General features: G+C 34.2%; 1 long non-coding RNA gene and 1 other non-coding gene across 2 annotated transcripts; both read left to right on the forward strand.

The window, feature by feature from the left end:
• The first annotated feature begins 1100 nt into the window (after positions 1-1100).
• Positions 1101-1207, forward strand: LOC120579833 (small nucleolar RNA R71). The gene has a single exon (XR_005645576.1). It is a non-coding gene; the product is annotated as a small nucleolar RNA R71 (small nucleolar RNA).
• A 16564-nt stretch (positions 1208-17771) lies between these two features.
• Positions 17772-20559, forward strand: LOC120579349 (uncharacterized). Its single transcript, XR_005645152.1, has 3 exons — positions 17772-18018; positions 18760-18845; positions 20325-20559. It is a non-coding gene; the product is annotated as an uncharacterized lncRNA (long non-coding RNA).
• Positions 20560-21282: the final 723 nt, after the last annotated feature.

Genomic DNA, 21282 nt, shown 5'->3' on the forward strand with positions numbered 1-21282 from the left:
TTGCATTATTGTCCTTTGTCAAAGCTATTGTTTCATTATGATCTATAGCCTTTTTCTTTGAAAAAATTTCTTTTAAAAACTTGGCGTATAGAGGCATACGAGACAAAGCTTCAGCATAGGGGATTTTAACGCAAATCTTTCGAATTATGTTAAAGAGTTTAGTGAATTGAGCCTCCAAGTTGAGCTTAGTAAGCCTTAAAGGTGTTAGGGCTTTGTTTTTAGCAAGCGGTTTCTCACTTTTTATCACACCATTCTTACCTAGACACCTGACACTCTCCTTCTTGACACTTTTGGCCTTAGTAACAGTCTCTTCTATCTTACTACCCCCTAGAAAAATAGCGTTGACATGGGCTTTGGGGTTTGTTTCAGGCTGACCAGGAAAGACTCCTGGTGTTTGAGAAGAGGTGGCCACTTGTTGGGCCACTTGGGAGATTTGGGTCTCAAGCATTTTGGTGTGCGTGGCGATGGAATCAACTTTGGTATTGAGTTTGGAGAGAGAGTCGTTCAGAAATCCTGTTTGGTTTTTCAATTCTTGAAGATTTTTATTTTGATTTGCAATGCAATTTTCCAGTAAAATCTCCAAACTTGATTTCTGAGCCACTCTCTGGTTGTTTGTATAGCCAGGTGGTGCTGCTTGTCCATAGGAACCTTGAGGATTTTTGTAAAAATTTTGATTTGGCCTCATTCCTTGGTTGTATTGAGCGTAATTCAGTTGCTCAATGTTGGCAGCACTACCTAACTGACAATCAACACCTATATGACCAGTTATACCACAGATTTCACAAGGAGGGGATGCAGAAGAAGGTGGGACAGCATTAACATTAAGTTTTTCAATTTTTTGTGTTAATGTCTCAACCTTAGCAGCAAGGTGGTTATATTCAGAGACTTCGTGTATACCTGCCTCTTTCTTAGAGGGAGTAGGAGTGGTGACGGCTCTTTCGTTGGTCCATTGGTAGTGATTCTGAGCCATGTCCTCAATCAAAGCATAAGCCTCCGTGTAGTTTTTGTTCATTAGAGCTCCACCTGCAGCTGCATCAACAGACATCTTAGTGGTATATGACAAGCCATTATAAAATGTGTGGACTATAAGCCACTTCTCTAGGCCATGGTGGGGACAAAGTCTAAGCATTTCCTTGAAACGCTCCCACGCCTCATAGAGAGACTCCCCATCTTTTTGATTGAAACGCGTAATTTGGTCTCTAAGCTTAGCTGTTTTAGATGGGGGAAAGAATCGGGCGAGGAATGCTCGCCTCATATCGTCCCATGAAGTAATGGAACCGACTTCTAGGGAATGGAACCAAGCGCTAGCTCTATCCGTTAAGGAAAAGGGAAAGAGATGAAGTCTTACGGCTTCTTGGTTCTCTTTTATGGTGCCACTGAGTCTAAGGAAGGAAGAAATATGGAGATTTGGATCCTCAGTGGGTGATCCAGAAAACTGGTTTTGCTGCACTAAATTGAGTAGTGCAGGCTTGATTTCGAAGTTATTACCCGCAACCGTTGGGTACACGATAATAGCTTGTGGCTCTTCCGTTGAAGGAGTAGCATACTCTTTGAGAGTACGTTCAGCCATAGCGGTATTATTTTGTGCCTCTCTCTTTTTCTTATGCAAAAATCTTTCGATCTCAGGAATAAATTCTCCGAGACTTTTACTTCTTCGCATAAGAAACCGAGAACCCAAGAAGTTAGTGGTAAAAACAAAAAGAAAGAAAAGTAGAAGAGAAGAGGAAGAGAAAAGAGAAGAGAGTTCTAATCACAAAGAAAGAATTAATTAAATTAGTTTACTCCCCGGCAGCGGCGCCAAAAACTTGATGAGATAAAACCGCAAGTGCACGGTCTTACCGAAGTAGTATAAAAGAGTATCGTTCCGACAGGGAGTAGTTCAATTTAATTAACCTTTAGAGATGATTAGAAGAGAGAAGAGATCGTAGATTGGGGGTTTTTAAACGGTTAAAAGCAATATAATAAAAGAGCCTTGGGATCGTTGATTTCATCTAAATAACAAGTCCTTCTCAAACCAAAACCATAAGCTTATAATGTTATGTTAGACCTAATTTCTCAAGACAGTTTCTCTTAAGTTCCTCTAGCAACCAAGCCTATTTCGCTGACTTGATTACTATTGGATTTTTGTTCCTCTAACAACCAAGCCTATTTCGCTGACTTGATTGTTATTAGTTCCCTTGAAGATCGAAACTATATGTCTCAAAGATTGCAAAGCCTATTTCGCTGACTTTGCAATCCTTGTCTGAATTCACTTGTTCGAATATCAAAGCTCCACTTTCGTTTTATGAATTGATATTTGGAATAATGGACGAACAATTATCAAACCCTCCACTTTCGTTTCCACAGTTTGATAATGGTTAATCCATGTTAAGACGGTGAATTCAGATAAGAAACTAGGGTTACATAAGATTAAGGCTTAGGGCTTGGTTTGATTAGGATTATGTCATTTAGACTTATCCAACAATCCCAAGACAAGAAGAAGTCTACTCACTCATGTTCATCGTAGACATGGGGGAGAAGAGAGAAAGCATGAAAGTAAAAGACAAGAAAATAAAGGAAAGGAAAAGAACTTTATTTAGAAAAGCAATTGTCACTTATTGTATTCCAAGTAAAGATGAATATTTAGTGATGGCTAGCTACTCTATTTATAGTACACAATTGACTTAAAATCTAAGCAAGTATATTCCTAGAATATTCCTCGGTAGATTGTGCGCCAAAATAGAATAGCTTGGAGTCAAAGCAAAAGCAGCAAAAGGCATCTGGAGGGTGGCACGGCCGTGCCAAGGCTAGCACGGGCCGTGCCAGGCTTCTGACTTGTGGGAGATATATTTTGTTTCCCAATCTTCGTATTTTCGTGTCCAATTTGCTCCAAATCCCTTTCTTTTGCTCCAAGACTCAATCCATCCAATATTCTTCCCTGAAATATAATAAATTGCAATTTAAAGTAAACTATCCTAAAAAGGAAATAATACTAATATAAAATAATATAAAATCTAAATAAAACTAAACTAAAAAGCATATTAAAATAACATATAAATGACTCATCAGGTACCACATGCATGATTAAGAAGTCGAAGTTGCATTGTCGAGTCAAAGTCGTTGTTGATGAGTTGTCATCCATGAGTTGTTAAGTTGTTGATGAGTTGTCATCCATGAGTTGTTAAGTTGTTGTTGAGTTGTCTTCTACCCATGTGTTGTTAATGAAGTGCTTATGAAGATTATATGATGTTATGAAGCTATATGATGTTGATTATGACGTTGTTATGTTGTTATGATGTTGTTTATGATATTGATTATAATGTTATGATGTTGTTTACGATGTTGATTATATGATGTTATTATGATGCTATATGATGTTGATTATGATGTTGTTATGTTGTTATGATGCTATACGATGTTGATTATGATGTTGTTATGATGTTGTTTATGATATTGATTATGATATTGTTAAGCGATGATTTTTATGAAGTGATGATTATGTTGTTATGCGATGATTTTTATGATGTGATGTTATGCTGTTATAAGATGATCTTTATGATGTGTTGTTTATGTTGTTATAAGATGATGTTTATGATGTGTTGTTTATGTCGTTATGAGATGATCTTTATGTTGTGTTGTTTATGTTGTTATATGATGAATGTATATGATATGATGAATATGATATTAATGATGACTAGAAGTTGATTGAGCTATTAATGAAGTACTATATGAAGAATTATTATTATTAATTGATGATGTTTAAGTTGTTAAATGTTTTTGATGAATTATATGTTTATTATTATTGAATGTGAAATCTCACCCGTTCTGCTTGGAAATGTTGCCCACCATGGGTAACTTGCAGGTAACCAAGAATAGTTGATGTCGTGTGAGGTTTCTCTCTCGTGTGTCTTAGGTGCTCTGATACGTAACAGAATGGGATTTTGTTGTTGCTTTCTATTCCTTACGTATTATTTTATGAATTATCATGAACATGTTGTTAGAAGAGTTTTAAGAGATTTTATGTTGAGGCCCTTGTGCCAAAGTTGTTTAAAAGTTAAATAATTTCCGCTGCGAAGTAATAAATATTATAACGTTGAATTTTGAAGGATAAATAATTATTTTATTCCGTTTATGATTTTAAGAAAAGAAGTGTGACATTCTGTTTATATGTGAAATTTTTAAGTTTGAAAAACGGGGTGTTACAACGAGTACAATCAATTTATAATATTTTCGTTATTTCCTATTTATAAGAACATATCCGATTAAAAGAAGAGGAATATCATCTTCAACCTCCAGCCGGGTCACTTTAACCCGATTCAGACCTTTGAAATTCAAAATTAAATCCGACGATTTAGACCAATTTCAACGTCAAAAACGATGATTATATAAATCTTTTCCATTACTAACGTCGCCGGAATTTACAACATAAATATGGAAATTTTAAATTTTGGAGGTGGTGACGACGACCATCGTAAATTCGTGATGGAGGTGGATATGGTGGACTGGTTGTATGAATTGTTCATCAGCGGCGGTGATAGGGCGGCGGAGGTGGTTATGGAGATGGTGGATCCGGTATCAACGGGTGGCGGTGGCAGTGGTTCTAACAGTGGAAACTAGAGGAATAAGTTTCGTTGAATTAGGTTTTAGTGTGAGTAAAATTGTGTGATATGGATTTGGATTATCTGTTATTAATTTGTTATTAATTTATGCTTTATTGGTTTAGATTTGGAATTGTCTTTGTGGTTCTGAGTATTTCATTAATGGTTTGGTATTTCATTAATTGTTTTGATGATGTTCTTTAATGTTCATTAGCTTTAGCTTAGGAACTTGTTAAAGCACCCTAGAAAACCATGTCACATTATGTCATGTGATTCCTTGATGTCTCGTGTGTTGTGATATATGGAAAATCCTTTTGTGAATTGCATGATTCGATTCATGATTCATTGATTCATATCTAGCATTCCTTTTGTCCATTTTCCTTGTGTCACTCCTTTTAAATCGAGTCAAATTTTCCTGAATAATATCACAGTGAATCTCTTCACAGTTTTCTTGAATCTATTCACATGTGAATCAATTCACAAAAAGTCTGAATCGATTCAAATGTTGACAACATCTATTTTTCTCTTCTTTCTTGCTTGAATCGACTCAAATTTCAATGAATCGTATCATGAAACTCTCTGACTTTGATGAATCGATTCATAAGAGTTTGAATCGTATCAATCTTCACTGGGGATATTTGAATCGATTCAATTTGTGTTTGATGCGTATCAATCTTCATTGTTCACACTTCCTCATAACACCCAAATCATTGAATCATTTGCAACTATTCTCTCTAGGTCTCAAAAACTCATTGTTCATACATTCTTCAAGATTAAACACTTTTTCTTAGAATCACTTTGTTCTTTGAGTCTATAGATTCTCTAGGGTGCTAGTAGGGATTGTAAGTTGGTTCTCTCAAGAAGATTGATTGGGATTAATCAAGGCTTCAAAGGAAGTGAATAATCTCATTCCACCTCCAAAGGACTTGGGGGTCTTTCTAACCGTTCTTGAAGTCGAAGGGGATTTGTTACCGGACGTAGCATCGAAGACTTGAGTGAAGAGTTCAAAGGGGTGCACGGGTATTCAAGGATCCAAAGATTCAAGGAGTACCAAATTCAAGGGGTACTTGAAGTTTGGGAGAGTGTTCTACATAGAAGTTGAAGAATAAGGTTTTAATTTCAAGCAACTCTTGTAAACACATTGTATTCAACATTTGTTACATAGTGGATGACCTTGGTGAAGGTGTACTTCGTCAAGAAGAGTAGAGGTAGCTCTAGTGAGGACGAGAAAGAGCAAACTACTATAAAAATATTGGTGTTATCTCTCTTTCCCTATTCTCTTTACTTTTAGCTATTGCATGTAATTAATTGAATAATTGTTAGGATAATTGCTAGTATTGATCTAAGTTTTTTTGTCATTGAAAATCAATCTAATTCGTCGAATTATCTTTCATATTATTTGCTTAAATCAATTGATTGCAAAATCTATTCAATTTTTCAATTACACATGTGTAACACCCTATTTATTTATTTAATTATTTTATTGAGTTTAGAGTCTAATTATATGATTTACTTGATTATGTGGTATGTTGTTATGTTATTAAATGGCTTTATTTTATTATTTAGTAGAAAATGATTAAAAATAGAATAATTAGACTTAAGGGGCTGAATTAGAATTTAGAGGAGTTTAGTGGAATTAAGTAGAATTAAGAAAAGTTGGTTAAGGAAATAAAAATAGGAAAAACTAAGAGTCAGACAGTTTTCACGTAAAACAAGAGAAGAAAAGAGTTAGAGAAGAGAGCAGTAGAACCTTGCAATCAACCAATCTAAGGTAAGGGTGAGACTGACTTTCTCTAATTCTAAGTTGTATAATTCTCAAATTGAGTTTAGCAAGTTGTAGGCTGTGAATTTGGGAATTAGGTTTTTAAGTTGTAATTGGTTGTTAATAGAGTAGAAAATCCATTGAATTTGTGTAGAATTGGTGTTCAGATCATAGGTTATTCCTAGTGCAATGTTTCCAATCTGTTTTGGGGTTTGGGTTATGAAAATTGAGGGTTTTTGCTGAAATCTGTGTTCTGCCCGTAGAACTGATCGTCGTCGCTCGCCATAGCGAGTAATCCTATTCGCCTCGAGAGTAAACCCAGTTCATCGCTCGCCATAGCGAGTTGTTCAGTGAGGAAAAGTGTGATTTTGTAAATTAATGTTTTGGGTCAAGTGTTATATGGTTTTGAGTGCCTTTTCATGTTTATAAATGTTTAGACAAATTTTGGAATCAAATTTGGGCATAGGGAAGTTAAAAATGGGATTTTTGAGTGAATAATGTCAAGTTCCCGAGAGCCATCAGTTATAGCTCGCCATGGCGAGTACCTTGTTCGCCATAGCGAGTAGTCCTTAAGTTGAACTCGCCATTGCAAGTAGAGTGGCTCGCCTCGCGAGTTGTTCAGTGGCAGTCAGCCCTATTTCGCGTTCTTGCGTTCTTTTTCGCACGTGTCGTTCTGAGTTGGTCTTTGGGGTAGGAATCAAAGTTGCATATAAATGTACTGTTTTATAGTGAACCTGAATTAATATGAATATTGTGGTTGGATAAATTGAAATGCGTATATTATGTGGATATTGTATGTTGTAGAAAATGATGTTATTCATACCATTCAAGTTGTTGTATTAAAATCGTGTTAAAGCATAATTATTTATGCAAGTTGTTATTGTTGTTGTCGTTGCTGTTGTTGTCGTCAATGTCCTTAAAGTTGTAAGTTGTTATCAATGTCGTTAAATTGTAAGTTGTTGTCGATGTTGTTGAAGTTGTTGGTTGTTGTTGCATTGGTTGCTGAGTCCGTGCATAATCATTAAAGTTGGGGGCTTGATGCTCCGTTGAATGTATAATCATTCAGGTATAAGTTGGGGGCTTGATGCCCTGAGAGCCTATGCTCTATAAGTTGGGGGCTTGATGCCCTGATTGGTACCACAAGCATGTTGTATTTGTCGTTGTCATTGCATTGTCGTTGATGTCGAGTTGTCGGTGTAGTCGTCGTGTTGTCAAGTTGTTGAAATAATTAATGAGTTGTTATTAGGAAATCATGTGAAGCATCAACATTGTTTAATTGTTGTTGTTTATGTTGTTAAATTCTGTTGATGAATTATATGCTTATTATTATTGAATGTGAATCTCACCTCTTCTGTTTGAATGTTGCCTCTACGTGGGTAACGTGCAGATAACCAGGATTAGCTGCTGTTGTGAGTTGACTCTCTCACGCGTCGTCTTAGGGTCGCTCTGATCAAACGGGATGGGAATATTTGCATTTTTTTTTATATGTTACGTATTATTATGAATTATGTTGATGAACCACTTGAAATGAAATTTTAATAAGTTGTTTATGTTGAGGCCGTAGTGCCATTTTGTTGAATAATGAATGTTTTTTTGCTGCAATGTAACTTGATTTATTGATAAGAGATGTTTGAATAAATAGTAATTTTACTCTATTTATCTTTTAAAGAAGTGTGACATCCTGTTTAAGTTGAATACTCTGATTATTATGTACTATTTTACATGTTGGAAAAACGGAGTGTTACAACATGCATTGTGTTTTTGATTTGATAGCTTAGTAATTTTGTTCATATAGGTTTGGTTTGAAATTGTATATTGTTTTGTACATTGTTCAAGGAATATTAACATTTGATTGTATAATAAGATTTGAATCGTGAATCTCTCAATTCTAAGATTGAATCTTATTTCACATATATTTGTCCTTTTGATTCATTGATTGTGATTGTTCGAGCACGAATCCAATAGTCAATTTCGTTAAAACTTGTTTTTATTAAAACTCCGGAAAATCTTTTAAAAAGCTATTCACTCCCCTCTAGTTTGGTAACTATCTAGCCATATAGACCAACAATATACTGTGAAAGGCAACACAAACACTAATGAGGTGCTTAATCTGATGGTTAAAAAAACTAACAAAATTGGTCCATGATGGAACATATTGCCCAAATGAGTATATTTATATATAACAAACACAATATGGATATATATATATATATATATATATATAGGGCATTTCAAATGAGAGGATTTTTTAAATGAGAGGATGAGAGGAGTTAATAAGAACCATTAGATTAAATAAATGGCTCTGATTAAATGATTCATTAAAAGTTTACTCTGACTGTTTGCCTGCCTCGCTTTCACGCTGACTACTCAGTCTCCTTGTCTCTCCTTCCCCATACTGGCGGCGCTCCGACTCAGCCTGACTCTCTCTACTGCATCTCTTTAAAATATCATAGTTACATGTTTGGAATTTATTTTTTATAATAGAATAATTCTGATCTGTTCATAATTTAGAATAATAGAAAGAATAGAGGTTTCATAAAAAAAATGAACTGCGGTTGTTGATCTGAAACAATAAGGATGAACAACTTCATTGTTTTTGTTTCACACCGAGAGATCTCCCTTAAAAGATTCATGTCAACATTAAATTTCATGAAATAGATATAATCAATTAGAACAGTGTCATGGTTGGAAGAAAATAGCTTGAAATGATATCTTTTGTGGTGCTAAAGTGAGCAGGAAGAAGTCAATAGAATGGATTACCAAACTGATTGAAGTGAGAAAGAGCGACGAAGTGAGAAGGCGCAGAAAGAAAAAGAAAATCGCAACTGTAACATGGGAGAGAGAGAGAGAAGAGGCATGTATGAAGGTGCTGAGAAATAATTAGGCTGCAATTACTAAAATTAGATCTCATGGTAAGGATTGATCCAAAGGCTATGATTTAACCCTCTCATCTCTCATTTTGAAACTCCTCTCACTTGATATACCCTTATATATATATATATATATATATATATATATATATGTGTGTGTGTGTGTATTTTTTTCCCTTTATCATTTAAAAAGTGTAACAAACTAAATGAGTATATTTTTACTTACTTTTTCATTATCTTAATTACACCCTTAAACAACTTTTTCAATAATAAAGATCGTTGTTGGTTTCAATGATAAAAATAGATTATATTTTTTTTGGTTATATTGTTGGTGTCATTGAAATAAATAATCATGAATAGTTTGGTTTGTTATAACTTGAAAGCCACAAACATTTCTATTTTTAGTTTTAATCCAAATCAAAATTTCTTACAAAAAACACTGTTAATAATAATAATAATAATAATAATAATAATTAGTCAAAATAATAATAATAATAATAATAATAATAATAATAATAATAATAATACTATTTTCTAATAATAATACTAATAAATTATTATTAAAATTCGTGGCGTTACAAAAATGGTGAGATCAAGATAGAAATTCATGAATATTTTCTCATATCTAATGGTGCATATTCGTTGATGACTCTAATTGATTTCACATACCTTTTCCTTTGTTACATATAAGTCTGGGTAAGTTTGATTCCAGAGACTCACTAGGGTCAAAGAAGGTCTCAAGGATCAAAGAACGCTAACATACTTACTTATATACCATCCATCAAAGAGCGCTTACATATAGAAATTTTTGAAGATTTGCTCATATCTAACCTTACATATCCATTGACGACCATGATTGATTTTGCATACCTTTTTTTTATATTACATATTAGTCTAGGTGAGTTGAGCTCCGGGGGCTCACCAGGGTTAGATTAGACCTCAAGGCTCAAAGAGCGCTTACAAATGTACTTATAGATCATTCACCAAAGTGGTCCTCACATTGAGAATGTGAGTTGAACCTACCACCTAACACGTGAGTCAAATCCTTACCAAATGAGTCAACCTTCATTAGCTTACGTTATAATTTATACTAACTTTACATTAAAATTATGTTGACTTATAATTTATCAGAAACAAGAAGCCAGTTAACTATCACATACACTCATCAATATGGAGTAGCATTAAAAGTGAGTTCCAATTGTCTCAGACCATTATGGCTGGCAAATAGGAAAGGGAGATAAGATTAATTTTTGGAATGATAATTGGTGTGGTATGACACTATCAATCCTTCTGAATGTGCATGAGTATATTTCTCATAATCTTCATGCCTCAGTTGCAGATTTCATTGATGATGGCATTTGGAGAATGCCAAATTCAGTTCAGTTGGCTTTTCCCACTATATCCTCAATTGTGCAGCAAATTTCCATTCCCATAGATGATGTTGAAGATAAGCTAGTTTGGCACAACCTGGATAATGGAGAACTCTCACTTAAGGAAGCTTACTCTATTAAATCTCTAGTGGGTCAGAACTTTCATTGGTTTAAAAATATTTGGAGCAGAGATATCCCTCCCTCTAAGTCCTTGCTTTGCTAGAGATTGATGCATGAAAGACTATCTACAGATGACAACCTAAAGATTAGAGGATGCAGCTTGGCCTCTATATGCTCAAATTGCTTTAAAGAAACTGAAACATCTTTCCATCTTTTCTTTGAGTGCACTTTTTCTAATCACTTATGGAACTGGCTTTCAGGCATTCTTAATCAATACATTCATATTACTTGTGTGGAGGATATCTGAAAAATTTGTGATAAAAACTGGTCTTCTCAATGTAAGGCTGTGTTCCAAGCTTGCATAGTTAACATTATTAGTGAAATTTGGTTTAGGAGAAATCAAGTTAGATTTTAGGACAAATTAATTCAGTGGAGGATTATTCTAAACAAAATAATATCTTCGGTGCACTTGTCAGGATCTAATACCTCTAAAGCTGATTCTCCAGATATAAGGGAGTTCTCCATTCTGAAATACTTCAGAGTTCCAATTCATCCTCCTAAGGCACCTCAAATTAAGGAAGTTATCTGGTTTCCTCCAATTTTCAATTGGATTAAGGTGAACACTGATGGAGTTGCTTCAAGAAACCCTAACAATGCTTTTGCAGGTGGAATCTTCATAAACAAGGAAGGTATTTGCTTAGGTTGTTTTGCTCAAAATCTTGGAAACACAAATGCTTGCAATGCATAACTGATGGCTGCCATTCTTGCTATGGAAACTGCTCTTCACAAAGGATACAATCACTTATGGCTAGAAACTGATTCACAACTGGTTTACTTAGCTTTAAAGTCTTCTTCATGTTTTCATTGGATCTTAAGAAATAGATGGAATAATTGTTTACCTTTTTTTAGAAGCATCAACTTCACTTTTTCCCATATCTACAGGGAGGGAAATTCATGTGCTGATGGAATGGCCAATATTGGTCTCAATCTCCCTATCAACCATTTTGTTTGGTATAGTGATATCCCTGATAGTATCAGGGGAGAGTACATTAGGAATATGATAGGTTTACCTAAGTTTAGGGTTGTACATTTCTAAAAGGTCTTGGCCTAATCCCCCTTTTCTTTCTTGTACTCTATTTGATTTAATATAGTAGGGTTGTTGCTCCTTGCATCAATCCTTTATTTGCTAAAAAAAAAATATAAAATAACTTAAATATACACTAGTTTTATGTGGGATGTATTACTTTTTTGTGTAAGCTAATTATAAATTTAATTTAAAATAACATTCTTTCATTAAAATTTTATGAATAAACAATTTCTTGTGTTTGACACTGGTACATACTACTCTCTCCGTCCCTTTTTGTAAGACTATTTTACAATAAACACAGGTTTTAAGAAAAATTATTGAAGTAATAAATTTGTCACAAATGCATGTATGTTTTACCCTATGAAGTCCGGATATGAGATACGATACTGCACCAATACGGAAAAATTTCAAAAATCAAGATACGATACGACTAGGATACTTTAATAAAAAAATTATATAATTAAATGTACAATATAATTATAACAATTTTTTTTAATATGCAGATATATTAGCAAACAAAATAAACCAGTCATATCTCTAAAAAAAAACTCAGAGGCTCATAGCACATAAACATTAATATAAATAATTATGACGATTAAGAGAGTGATGATTAGTCAATGACATACACAATATATATCAAAAAGAGCACAATTAGTGTTATACTATATCTAAAATGTACATTGTTACTGTTATACTATATTGATCCAAAAAGAAGCACTATATCCATAAAAGAACACATCGGTACTCCAGAGTTAAGAGGTCTCGTATCCCGAGATCTACGTGAAGAGAATAATCTTCGGTGAGCGAACAATGAGGCTATGCTTTCTACAAGTCACTATAAGCTCATGGTCAATCCATTCATCGAAACAGAAGGACGACCAACCCATAAGAGAAGAGGCTTATCCAGTTCACATTAATTGCGAAATATCGGTGCAGGATAATTATCGAATACTCTTCTGATAAGTATCAGGAAGCATCGGATAATTATTTTTAAAAAATAAAATTTAATCTTCAGATACTCTCTTGATACGTATCGGGAAGTATCTGACAGGTATCGGTGCAGGATACGCAGGAGATACGATACGTCATCCATTTTGAAGTATCGGAGCTTACCAAATTGTCTCTTGTGTATTAATATATTCAATGTTAACTTTTCATATTTCAAGATACATTGATACAGTATTAATGAGACGCATGTTTGAAAAAAAAAGTAAACAATGTATCTAAAAATTTGTAGATAGTTTTATATTTAAAATCGGTTCCCGTGAACTTTTTTTTTTTTTTTTTTTAGAGGCAAAATTAAGTGCATTAAACAATGGTACCAGAAGTACTAGAAAAGAGATACAATGTGTAACGTCCACTTTCGTTTAATTATTTATTTAATCGAGTTTAGGCAATTATATTATATTTATATAATATATGTGTGAGTTTTGTTGATTTAAGATGATTTAGTTGATTTGAATGATTTGATAAGATTATGAGACTTATTTTATTGTTAAATAAAATAAGATTTGATAAGAAAATAAAAATATTTATTTGAGGGCTGTTTTGAGATTTTAGAGAGTTTTGGGGGAGAAAGTGAGGTAAGATAAGATTTTAGGAAGAGGTATAAAAGAGATAGACCTAGTTTTAGAAAAAACATTGCACGTACGACTGTTTTTGGAAAAGAAGGAAAACCAAGAGAAGAGCTAGAGAGAGGGCTGCGATTTCTTCAAACTAAGGTAAGGGTGAGACTAATAATTCAGTAATATTGATTGTTATAATTCTGATGATTAATTGACAAAGTTAGGATTGATTTAGAAAAGTTTTGAAATTAGGTCAAATCCCTAAAATTGATGATCAAACGGTAAAAATTGATTAGATTGATGTAGAAACCGTCCTATAACCTTAGAATATGTTTAGGATGAATTATGGAATTGAAAGTAGGCTTAGAACCATGTGATTAGATGATTTTTCGTAGAAAACTGCATTCTGCCCGAGCCTATGTTCATCGCTCGCCCTGGCGAGGGATGATCCTCGCCTCGCGAGCGATGAAGTTCATCGCTCGCCACGCGAGCCAAAACCCCTCGCCTCACGAGTTACATGTCGTAGCTCACCACAGCGAGCAACCCAACTCGCCATAGCGAGCTTGACCAGAGAGTATGTCGTTTTCTGAGTTTTTGACTTTTGAGTTGAACCTTAGATGCCTTTGAGTACCTTTAGGTGTCTACTATTGATTAGAGAATGATTTAGAACGAGATTGAACCTGGAACAACCTTAGTTGAGAATCTGGCTTGTACTCGCCATGGTGAGCAGATGCTCTCGCCTCGCGAGCACTTCCAGAACTGAGTGCATTTGCGGATTGTGGGACTTGAGTTGCTTGGATTGATTAGGAAATGAACCTTAGGTACTAATGAGACCTATTAAAGATATTGACTGAGAACTGTGAAGCTTTTATGAAATGTTAAGTGAATATAAAGTGAATTATGGATTGATTGCATTTACTTGAATTATTATTGAATGATCAAGAATTTGTTGAAAATGAATTGTTATTAAGCTTGATGTGATTTGATTATGCTGCAATTGTTATTTAACTAAGTTGCATGAGTCCGAATTAAGTTGATAATGAACTCCAAATTATTGGATGTATAAGTGATAAGTTGATTAAGATTTTTTGTTGATAAAGTCCATGCATTAGCATACATTGAGCTTTGTCCACACCACGATCGGAGCTTTGTCCTCCACACGATAGGAGCTTTGTCTTCCACACGATTAAAGTATATTATTACTATGATGACGATTGGTACCACATGCATATAAGTGTCTAAGTTGCATTGTCGCATTTGTCGGGTTTAAAGATGTTTATGTTATTGATGATGATTGAAGCTGTGATTACTTGATAATTGTTTATCAAAGATGCAATGTTGATTAGGACTGATTATGATGTTAATTATGATTTCGAATTATATTGATTAATGTTATTGTGTTATGAAATCTCACCCTTCTGCTTGAAAATGTTGCTCTTCGTATGAGTAACTTGCAGGTGATCGTGCTTAAGTGTGCAGTTTGCTGTCGTGAGTGGCCTTGCCTCACTGAGTCGTCTAGATCGCTCTGATACGTAACGGGATGGGGTGTTTGTTATGCATGCTTCATCCTCTTACGTGAACATTTATGTTATTTTTATAATGTTGATTAACTGTTGAAATATTTTGATGGGGCCTACGTGCCAAAACGATTTATGGATTATGAAATAATTTCCGCTGCATTGTTTAAGTAATTTGTTGAAAGTTAAATTGTTATTTAACTGATTTTGGATTATGTTGAATGTGATATCCCGTTTATGCTGTTTACTCTGATAAATGTTTAGAAATTTTCATATTGGGAAAACGGGGTGTTGGACAACAACCTAACGCGAATGCTGGTCTGAATGCTGAGACCAGGATGTTGGAGACCTTCATGAGAAATCATCATCCAACCTTTAAAGGAAGATATGACCCCAATGGAGCCCAGACGTGGCTTAAAAGATTGAGAGGATTTTCCGTGTGATGCAGTGCACTGAAGTTCAGAAAGTGCGATTCGGTACTCATCAGCTAGCTGAGGAAGCTAATGATTGGTGGGTTAGTCTGCTACCTAACCTTGAGCAAGATGGAGCTGCTGTGACTTGGACTGTGTTCAGGAGAGAGTTCCTGAGAAGATACTTTCCGGAAGATGTTCGCGGAAAGAAAGAGATCGAGTTCCTTGAGCTGAAGCAAGGAAACATGTCTGTGACCGAGTATGCTGCCAAGTTCGTGGAGTTGGCAAAGTTCTACCCACACTATACTGCTGAGACTGCTGAGTTCTCAAAATGCATCAAGTTCGAGAATGGTTTGAGGCCCGACATTAAGAGGGCGATCGGATACCAACAGATCCGAGTTTTTCCTGATTTGGTGAATAGCTGCAGAATCTATGATGAGGATACTAAGGCTCATTACAAGGTTGTGAATGAGCGGAAGACCAAGGGCCAGCAGAGTCGCCCTAAGCCTTATAGTGCCCTTGCTGATAAGGGCAAACAGAGAATGGTCGATGATAGGCGGCCTAAGAAGAAGGATGCTCCTGCGGAGATTGTTTGTTTCAACTGTGGCGAGAAGGGCCATAAGAGTAATGTTTGTCCTGAAGAGATCAAGAAATGTGTCTGGTGTGGCAAGAAGGGTCATATTGTAGCTGATTGCAAGCGAAATGATATTGTGTGGTTCAATTGCAATGAAGAGGGTCATATTGGTTCCCAATGCAAGCAGCCGAAGAGGGCACCTACTACGGGTCGAGTTTTTGCTCTGGCTGGTACCCAGACAGAGAATGAGGATCGTTTGATCAGAGGTACTTGCTATATTAATAATACTCATTTAGTTGCTATTATTGATACTGGTGCTACGCATTGTTTTATTGCTTTCGATTGTGTTTCTGGGTCTTGATTTGTCTGATATGAATGGAGAGATGGTTGTCGAAACTCCAGCTAAGGGTTCGGTGACTACTTCTCTCGTATGTTTGAGATGTCCTTTATCTATGTTTGGTCGTGATTTTGAAATGGATTTAGTTTGTCTACATTTGAGCGGTATGGATGTGATTCTGGGTATGAATTGGTTAGAGTACAACCATGTTCATATCAATTGTTTTAGCAAGTCAGTGTATTTCTCTTCCGCTGAAGAGGAAAGTGGTGCAGAGTTCTTATATACTAAGCAACTGAAGCAAATGGAACGCGATGGTATTTTGATGTATTCTTTGATGGCTTCTTTATCTATTGAGAATCAAGCGGTGATTGATAAGCTACAAGTGGTATGCGACTTTCCTGAAGTTTTTCCAGATGAAATTCCTGATGTGCCTCCAGAGAGGGAAGACGAGTTTTCTATTGATCTTGTTCCTGGAACGAAGCCGGTGTCGATGGCACCTTATCGTATGTCTGCTTCCGAGTTGGCTGAGTTGAAGAAATAGTTAGAAGATTTGCTTGAGAAGAAATTTGTTAGACCAAGTGTTTCACCTTGGGGAGCGCCAGTTTTGCTAGTAAAGAAGAAAGATGGTAGCATGAGATTGTGTATTGACTATCGTCAGTTGAACAAGGTAACTATCAAGAATAGGTATCTACTTCCGAGAATTGATGATTTGATGGATCAGTTAGTGGGTGCAAAAGTTTTCAGCAAGATTGGTTTGAGATCAGGGTATCACCAGATTAAAGTGAAAGATGAAGATATGCAGAAGACAGCTTTCAGAACGCGTTATGGTCACTATGAATATAAAGTTATGCCTTTCGGTGTGACCAATGCACCTGGAGTGTTTATGGAGTATATGAATCGCATCTTCCATGCATTTTTGGATCGGTTCGTAGTTGTGTTTATTGATGACATTTTGATTTACTCCAAGACCGAAGAAGAACATGTTGAGCATCTGAAGATTGTCTTGCAAGTGTTGAAAGAGAAGAAACTTTATGCTAAATTGTCTAAGTGTGAATTCTGGCGATGTTATTTCTGGTGATGGTATTGCAGTGGATCCGTCTAAAGTCACTACAACATTTTGGCTCTACGACAACGCCTAAATTTTGGAAGGTAAAAAAATTGTTCTGGTAGAGTCCCATGGACTACGATTTTCTGATTCTGTTTTAGTAGCGTATGATATTTTTTAAATTTATTTGTAACAACTAAAAAGCGTTGTGGTATAAGAAACAAGAACGGATTTTTATTTGTTATTTTTTTCAACATGTATTAACCGTTCTGGTATAATTTTTAATTATCTTTAATAAAAGTGCGAGTAACAACTTTGTTAAATACGGTTCTTAAAAATTGTAACAAAAAAATCTTAATATAACAAAAAATATCGTTCTAAAAACCAAATACCCAACAGCCCTTTGAAAAAAAAAACAATTTGCTTTTAAAAAAAAAAACAAACTCTATTATTTAATAAAAACTAAAAAAAAAGAATAAAAAGAAAAATTATAAAAAAACAATATCCAAAAAAAAAACGCATAAGCTGATCCCTTCACCAAAAAAAAAAAAAAAACGCATAAGCTGATCGAACCCTTTCTCTTTCATCTGAGAATGCGATCTCTATTCTTCTCCCAACCAAAGCAAGCGACCAAACATTACATCCACCACCACACCACCGCTGGTGAGCCGCGACCACTCTCCTCCTTCTCCATCCATCACTGCTGCATACTCCTCCATCTTCTGTTTCGATTCTTCAGTTTAGAGACATCTCTCTCCACAACAAACCCTAATTGTTGTAACTTGTAAGTTAATGTGAAATTGAATGTAATTGTCTTCAATTCTGATTCTGATTTGATGATTACATATGTTTTTTAGTTGATTGCAATGATTTTTCCTTCCATCTGTTGTTTTTAGGGTTATTTGCAGTGGGATTGTGTTGTTTTTAGTGTTATTAAAATTACTCATTCTTTTCTATCAAATTGATGCCATAAGCTTGTAATATCCAGCGATGCAAAGTGATAACAGTACTACATTGTTTTCTCATCTAAATTTGTTAACAAATAACAACTGAAGACTATTTTATTGTTTCAATTTGTTTTTCATGCTATCTGATGCAAAACTTTTTTCCTAAAAGAGAATAATAAGCAGAAAGCAATGGAAACTGTAGTAGTTCTAAAACAATGAAACAAAGATGTGTTAGGCTACTGTGACAGTAGAACCTGTGATAATATTTTACATAATTTTTTATAATGAACTTGTGACAATAGAACAATGAAACTGTATTACTTTTCTTCTTTGCATAATTTACATAATATTTGATGTAATTAGATGTGTTAGGATACTGTGACAGTAGAACCTGTGATAATGTATATTTTGTTAATTTCTTTTGTTAATTTCACTCAGAAAGTGTAAAGTGCATCTATAGGTATGTTAGTTTATATATTATGTAGTTTAAATTTTGAACGATTCGTTTTTGGTTTATTACGACTTAAATGTATTGTATGCAATATGATTTATATATTTTGGTTTATTTCGAACCTCAGAAGCCATTCGAAAATCTCAAGAGCTTCAACAGCGTTGAACCCATTCAAAAATCTGGTGCTTAAGTCTTCTTCCAAATCTCACCACCGTAAGTCTTCTTCCCAGTCTCTCAATTCAATTTGGTTTGTTTTTGTGGTGTTTTTATTTCTTAAATTTCAATTTTGTTAGTGCTGAGCTATTAGGATTGTGTATTTGATCATCAATTTTACCAATTTTGATTTTGTAGAATTTTGATTTTTCCTGATACTTTAGTATTAGGTACTTCATTGTTAATTCAATCCTCTTTTTTGTGTAAAATATTAAGCTATGGTTAGTGTTTAGTTGATGGGTTCCTTTATTTTTAATTAATTAATATAAGTGTTTAGTGAGTATTTGGATTTAACATGTGTTGATAGCTGTAATTTTTAGTGAGTTTTGTTGAAGACTAGTGAAATTTTGAAAATTAACTCTACTAGTAGTGTACAAAGATGTTTGTTCAGTTTATTTTCAATTTCTACTTCATTTTCAGTTTAAGCAGTATTTTCATGGTCTCTGATCCAATATATGGATTCTCAATAGTGATATATATGACTGATATATGCTTCTGATCCCAACAAATGTATTATATCATTTGCCAAGGATAACTTGGCTAAGATACCCCATACTGAGTGGAGAAATAACTAAATCACTCATACTCCCTTCCTAGAAAGTGTTTTTTTGTTAAGAATATCTAAACAAACAACTCGGTACACTTTTTAGAAATATTATCATAATCAAAGCTAATATTAATTGACATGAATTTTTCCAAATAAACACTTAGAAAGGTAAATCTCTGCATAGAGAAAAATTCATGCAAATTTCAAACACATATTTTAAAGTAGGATTACTAGAAAGTTAATATTCTCAAAGGACTGAAATGTATTCAAAATTCATGTAGAATGGCATTTTTCTGAAATGTATTCCAAATTCTCTAAAGGCATTTTTCAAGCAGATGTCAGTTTCATGAATAATGTATGAAGTTATCATGTGATTCCAAGCTTGCCTATGTTTGTAATTATCTTATCTTCGATTTAGGGATCTTAAATTTCACTCTAGGCAGTCCCTTTCCTCAAAAATCATCAGCAGTTCCTTTTTAAAAACAATGATCTTCCTGCTTATCTAGCTAAGAACTCACCAACATCCAAAACTACTTCTCTCTAGAGTTTTGTTTAGATTTTCTTTAGAGTTTTGTTTAAATTACACTAAGTAACTTTTTAATCCACCACTTTTCCTTTATTATCCTTTTTTTTTTAATTTGTTTGGTTTTATATTTTAAATAGAATTTATGTTTAAAACTTATGCATCAGTAGGTTTGTTACAAATCAAGAATGAGAGAGGGTGTATAGGTCTTAGTTCAGCATTCTTTTTAATGATTAATAGGTATGAGTCTGTTTTAGTCGTATGCATCATTTTAATGTTGATGTACTCCTTTCTTATTTACAATAGTCTTTCTTTACATTATCTTGATTCCATACATCAACTCTAACTCTCTTTTATTTATAAGAAGTTTGTATATATATATATTGAACACTTTACTTTTATTTTGCAGATGAATAATGATGATATCAATGAAGAATTTGAAGATTTGGAAGCATAAGATGAAAAGATATAGATGTGTGTTTATATATATATATATATATATATATATATATATATATATATATATTTTAAAGATGTTAATTGTGATCAAAGATAATCTTAATCTATTCATTAAAGATTAACAAAACAATATATTTAACAAGTATTTCATTTTGTTATATAGTTGTTTAATTCGAGATATTACATGTAAAAAATTGCATGCATGTTATTGTTTAAGTTAATTTATAATTATTACAAGGTTTTTTGAAAGTGTGAATCACCGTGACCAAAATAATTGGTCCACAATTATTTTTTTAAAAAAAATCTTTTCTTTATTGAAACGGTGAGAAACCGTTGTTGTAGTTTACGAGAATATTTATACAAGAACGGATTTCTAATCCTCCACGCACCAGAACCGTTGCAATTTCCAGTAAAAAAGCGTTCTCTAAAGTTTTATTTCACTACGGATTTTAAATGGAAACGAAGGAAAACCGTAGCTTTATAGAACTTTGAAAACCGTTTTACAAAGCTAAGATAAGACTACGGTTATATGTTAGTCGTGGCCGTTTTTAACGGAAACCGTAGCAAAAGGCAAGCACAACGCCCCAGTCTGCCATAGCGGTAAAAGCGTTCTGGTACCCAAACGCAACGGTTTTTTTGCATTTTACTACAGTTTTTTGGCGTTCCTATAAGACCAAAATGTTGTTGTGAGTTGAAGTGGTATCGCAATGGGAGACTCCTAAGTCAGTTACAGAGATTAGAAGTTTTTTGGGTTTAACTCGTTACTACAGAAGATTTATCGAAGGATTTTCCAAGTTAGCACTTCCGCTAACGCAATTGACTTGTAAAGATAGAACTTTTGTGTGGGATGTTCATTGTGAGAACAGTTTCAGTGAATTGAAGAAGCGTTTGACGACTGCTCCAGTTTT

This window comes from Medicago truncatula, chromosome 3, assembly GCF_003473485.1.
Source record: "Medicago truncatula cultivar Jemalong A17 chromosome 3, MtrunA17r5.0-ANR, whole genome shotgun sequence".
Taxonomy (NCBI): domain Eukaryota; kingdom Viridiplantae; phylum Streptophyta; class Magnoliopsida; order Fabales; family Fabaceae; genus Medicago; species Medicago truncatula.